The sequence below is a fragment of the Triticum aestivum genome, chromosome 3D (assembly GCF_018294505.1).
Source record: "Triticum aestivum cultivar Chinese Spring chromosome 3D, IWGSC CS RefSeq v2.1, whole genome shotgun sequence".
NCBI classification, from domain to species: Eukaryota; Viridiplantae; Streptophyta; class Magnoliopsida; order Poales; family Poaceae; genus Triticum; species Triticum aestivum.
In genome coordinates this window covers 21,318,980-21,324,989 of record NC_057802.1, presented here as the reverse complement: position 1 = coordinate 21,324,989, position 6,010 = coordinate 21,318,980, and positions in this window count along the sequence as shown.

The window sequence follows — 6,010 nt, the reverse complement described above, 5'->3', positions numbered from 1 at the left end:
AGCCCTACAAATGAGCTCTGAAAAGGCTGAAAGTTGGCATGGTATCATCATTTCACCCACATAGCATGTGCTAAAAAGTTGAGAGGGTTACGGCAAAAGCTGGATGCACTTCGTGAACAAAATGGACAATCTCTTTCGAAGTATCAGGGTTTCCGACGAAAACTCATCTGTTACAAAGGGATTTCATTTTCTTGAACTTATTTGAACTCCAGACTTTTTGTGTGTTCAAAATGAAACATTCAAAGCCACATCATCAATTTTCAACCCTTTCTGACTTCATTTGTTATTTTTCATGCAGTGACAGATTGTTTTGAGCTAAATGACCCTGAAATTGAAAAGCCATACAAATATGCTCTGAAAAGGTTGAAAGTTGGCATGGTATGATCATTTCACCCACATAGCATGTGCTAAAAAGTGGAGAGGGTTACGGCAAAAGCTGGATGCACACTTCATGAACAAAATGGACAATCTCTTTCGAAGTATTAGGGTTTCGGACGAAAACTCATCTGTTACAAAGGGATTTCATTTTCTTGAACTTATTTGAACTACAGACTTTTTGTGTGTTCTAAATGAACCATTCGAAGCAGACACTGATTTTGAATGGTGCATATTCAACACACAAAAAGTCTGTAAAGATAGCCAACCCCAACATAAAAAAATTAGCATAGATGCGCCTATAGAGAGAATTCAACCTAAATTCATAATAAATTTCTATGAATTTCAAAGAAATTTACTCTGAATTTAGGTCAAATTCCCTGTATAAGGGCATCTATTTTCACTTTGAGAGGAGCTCAACAAGGCAGAGAGGGACGGGCTTATAAACCGGTGTGAGCGCCCTTCGGTTGGAGAGGTGGGACTAAACTCTGACCGCAACGAGGACCAACCCTTTAGTCCCGGTTTGTGGCACAAACCGGGACTAATGGTCATGGGCCAGGGGCGAGGCACATTGGTCTCGGTTCGTGCGTGGAACCGGGACCAAAAGGTCCAGATGAACCGGGACCAATGGCCCACGTGGCCCGGCCGCCCCCCTGGGCTCACGAACCGGGACAGTTGCCTCCTTTGGTCCCGGTTCGTGAGCGAACCGGGATTAATGGTATTACGAGGGCCGAACCAATGCCCTGTTTTCTACTAGTGAGTAGCGCTGTCTGGAAAGCGCGCTATAGCTAAGTTAGCTATAGCGATCTCTAGCAAAATGCGCTGATGCTATGGGATGCAGTTATTTGTTTCATTTCTTTTTTTATCTTTACATTTTCTTTATTCATTTTGCTTTTTTCTACTTCTTTCATTTTCATTTACTTTTCTATTTATTTCCATTTTATGTTCTTTTTTAGCAGTAACGCCCTACGCGGGAAACGCGCTGCTACAATGCACTTAGTGGTAGCGTGTTTTCTACGGCATCGCTACTACAATTCCTAGCCTACCGCCAACAAGATGGGAATTATAGTGGTAGCGCGTTTTTCAGCAGACACGCTACTACTATAAATATAGCTGTAGCGCTCTTCGTGAAGGAAATATGCCCTAGAGGCAATAATAAAGTTATTATTTATTTCCTTATATCATGATAAATGTTTATTATTCATGCTAGAATTGTATTAACCGGAAACATGATACATGTGTGAATACATAGACAAACAGAGTGTCACTAGTATGCCTCTACTTGACTAGCTCGTTGATCAAACATGGTTATGTTTCCTAGCCATTGACATGAGTTGTCATTTGATTAACGGGATCACATCATTAGGAGAATGATGTGATTGATTTGACCCATTCCGTTAGCTTAGCACACGATCGTTTAGTATGTTGCTATTGCTTTCTTCATGACTTATACATGTTCCTATGACTATGAGATTATGCAAGTCCCGTTTACCGGAGGAACACTTTGTGTGCTACCAAACGTCACAACGTAACTGGGTGATTATAAAGGTGCTCTACAGGTGTCTCTGAAGGTACTTGTTGGGTTGGCGTATTTCGAGATTAGGATTTGTCACTCCGATTGTCGGAGAGGTATCTCTAGGCCCACTTGGTAATGCACATCACTTAAAGCCTTGCAAGCATAGCAACTAATGAGTTAGTTGCGGGATGATGTATTACGGAACGAGTAAAGAGACTTGCCGGTAACGAGATTGAACTAGGTATTGAGATACCTACGATCGAATCTCGGGCAAGTAACATACCGATGACAAAGGGAACAACGTATGTTGTTATGCGGTTTGACCGACAAAGATCTTCGTAGAATATGTGGGAGCCAATATGAGCATCTAGGTTCCGCTATTGGTTATTAACCGGAGACGTGTCTCGGTCATGTCTACATAGTTCTCGAACCCGTAGGGTCCGCACGCTTAAAGTTAGATGACGGTTATATTATGAGTTTATGTGTTTTGATGTACCGAAGGAGTTCGGAGTCCCGGAGGAGATCAGGGACATGACGAGGAGTCTCGAAATGGTCGAGACGTAAAGATCGATATATTGGACGACTATATTCGGACATCGGAAAGGTTCCGAATGATTCGGGTATTTTTCGGAGTACCGGAGAGTTACAGGAATTCGTATTGGGCCTTAATGGGCCATACGGGAAAGGAGAGAAAGGCCCCAAAGGGTGACCGCACCCCTCCCCATGGACTAGTCCGAATTGGACTAGGGAGGGGGGGGGGCGCCGCCTTCCTTCCTTCTCCTCTCCCTTACCTTCTCCTACTCCAACAAGGAAAGGAGGGGTCCTACTCCTGGTGGGAGTAGGACCCCCCCTTGGCGCGCCCTCCTCCTAGGCCGGCCGCCTTCCCCCTTGCTCCTTTATATACGGGGGTAGGGGGGCACCCCAAATACATAACAATTGATCTCTTGATCTCTTAGCTGTGTGCGGTGCCCCCCTCCACCATAGTCCACCTCGATAATATCGTAGCGGTGCTTAGGCGAAGCTCTGCGTCGGTAGAACATCATCATCGTCACCACGCTGTCGTGCTGACGGAACTCTCCCTCAAAGCTCGGCTGGATCGGAGTTCGAGGGACGTCATCGAGCTGAACGTGTGCTGAACTCGGAGGTGCCGTACGTTCGGTACTCGGATCGGACGGACGGTGAAGACGTACGACTACATCAACCGTGTTGTGCTAAACGCTTCCGCTTTCAGTCTACGAGGGTACGTGGACAACACTCTCCCCTCTCGTTGCTATGCATCACCATGATCTTGCGTGTGCGTAGAATTTTTTTGAAACTACTACGTTCCCCAACAGTGGCATCCAAGCCTGGTTTTATGCGTAGATGTCATATGCACGAATAGAACACAAGTGAGTTGTGGGTGATATAAGTCATACTGCTTACCAGCATGTCATACTTTGGTTCGGCGGTATTGTTGGATGAAGCGGCCCGGACCGACATTACGCGTACGCTTACGCGAGACTGGTTCTACCGACGTGCTTTGCAAATAGGTGGCTGGCGGGTGTCAGTTTCTCCAACTTTAGTTGAACCGAGTGTGGCTATGCCCGGTCCTTGCGAAGGTTAAATCAACACCAACTTGACAAACTATCGTTGTGGTTTTGATGCGTAGGTAAGAACGGTTCTTGCTAAGCCCGTAGCAGCCACGTAAAACTTGGAACAACAAAGTAGAGGACGTCTAACTTGTTTTTGCAGGGCATGTTGTGATGTGATATGGTCAAAGCATGATGCTAAATTTATTGTATGAGATGATCATGTTTTGTAACCGAGTTATCGGCAACTGGCAGGAGCCATATGGTTGTCGCTTTATTGTATGCAATGTAATCGCCCTGTAATGCTTTACTTTATCACTAAGCGGTAGCGATAGTTGTAGAAGCATAAGATTGGCGAGACGACAACGATGCTACGATGGAGATCAAGGTGTCGCGCCGGTGACAATGGTGATCATGACGGTGCTTGGGAGATGGAGATCACAAGCAGAAGATGATGATGGCCATATCATATCACTTATATTGATTGCATGTGATGTTTATCTTTTATGCATCTTATCTTGCTTTGATTGACGGTAGCATTATAAGATGATCCCCACTAAATTATCAAAGTATAAGTGTTCTCCCTGAGTATGCACCGTTGCGAAAGTTCTTCGTGCTGAGACACCACGTGATGATCGGGTGTGATAGGCTCTACGTTCAAATACAACGGGTGCAAAATAGTTGCACACGCGGAATACTCAGGTTAAGCTTGACGAGCCTAGCATATAACAGATATGGCCTCGGAATACGGAGACCGAAAGGTCGAGCGTGAATCATATAGTAGATATGATCAACATAGTGATGTTCACCGTTAAAACTACTCCATCTCATGTGATGATCGGACATGGTTTAGTTGATATGGATCACGTGATCACTTAGAGGATTAGAGGGATGTCTATCTAAGTGGGAGTTCTTAAGTAATATGATTAATTGAACTTGAATTTATCATGAACTTACTACCTAATAGTATCTTGCTTGTCTATGTTGATTGTAGATAGATGGCCTGTGCTGTTGTTCCGTTGAATTTTAATGCGTTCCTTGAGAAAGCAAAGTTGAAAGATGATGGTAGAAATTACACGGACTGGGTCCATAACTTGAGGATTATCCTCATTGCTGCACAGAAGAATTACGTCCTGGAAGCACCGCTAGGTGTACCACCTGCGCCAGCAACTGCAGACATTGTGAATGCCTGGCAGTCACGTGTTGATGACTACTCGATAGTTCAATGTGCCATGCTTTACGGCTTAGAACCGGGACTTCAACGACGTTTTGAACGTCATGGAGCATATGAGATGTTCCAGGAGTTGAAGTTAATATTTCAAAAGAATGCCCGGATTGAGAGATATGAAGTCTCCAATAAGTTCTACAGCTGCAAGATGGAGGAGAATAGTTCTGTCAGTGAGCATATACTCAAAATGTCTGGGTATAATAATCACATGATTCAACTGAGAGTTAATCTTCCGGATGATAGCGTCATTGACAGAATTCTCCAATCACTGCCACCAAGCTACAAGAGCTTCGTGATGAACTATAACATGCAAGGGATGGATAAGACAATTCCCGAGCTCTTCGCAATGCTAAAGGCTGCGGAGGTAGAAATCAAAAAGGAGCATCAAGTGTTGATGGTCAATAAGACCACCAGTTTCAAGAAAAAGGGCAAAGGGAAGAAGAAGGGGAACTTCAAGAAGAACAGCAAGCAAGTTGCTGCTCAGGAGAAGAAACCCAAGTCTGGACCTAACGCTGAGACTGAGTGCTTCTAGTGCAAGTAGACTGGTCACTGGAAGCGGAACTGCCCCAAGTATTTGGCGGATAAGAAGGATGGCAAGGTGAACAAAGGTATATGTGATATACATGTTATTGATGTGTACCTTACTAATGCTCGCAGTAGCACCTGGGTATTTGATACTGGTTCTGTTGCTAATATTTGCAACTCGAAAGAGGGGCTACGGATTAAGCGAAGATTGGCTAACGACGAGGTGACGATGCGCGTGGGAAATGGTTCCAAAGTCGATGTGATCGCGGTCCGCACGCTACCTCTACATCTACCTTCGGGATTAGTTTTAGACCTAAATAATTGTTATTTGGTGCCAGAGTTAAGCATGAACATTATATCTGGATCTTGTTTGATGCGAGACGGTTATTCATTTAAATCAGAGAATAATGGTTGTTCTATTTATATGAGTAATATCTTTTATGTCATGCACCCTTGAAGAGTGGTCTATTTTTGTTGAAACTTGATAGTAGTGATACACATATTCATAATATTGAAGCCAAAAGATGCAGAGTTGATAATGATAGTGCAACTTATTTGTGGCACTGCCGTTTAGGTCATATCGGTGTAAAGCGCATGAAGAAACTCCATACTGATGGACTTTTGGAACCACTTGATTATGAATCACTTGGTACTTGCGAACCGTGCCTCATGGGCAAGATGACTAAAACGCCGTTCTCCGAAACTATGGAGAGAGCAACAGATTTGTTGGAAATCATACATACAGATGTATGTGGTCCGATGAATATTGAGGCTCGTGGCGGATATCGTTATTTTCTC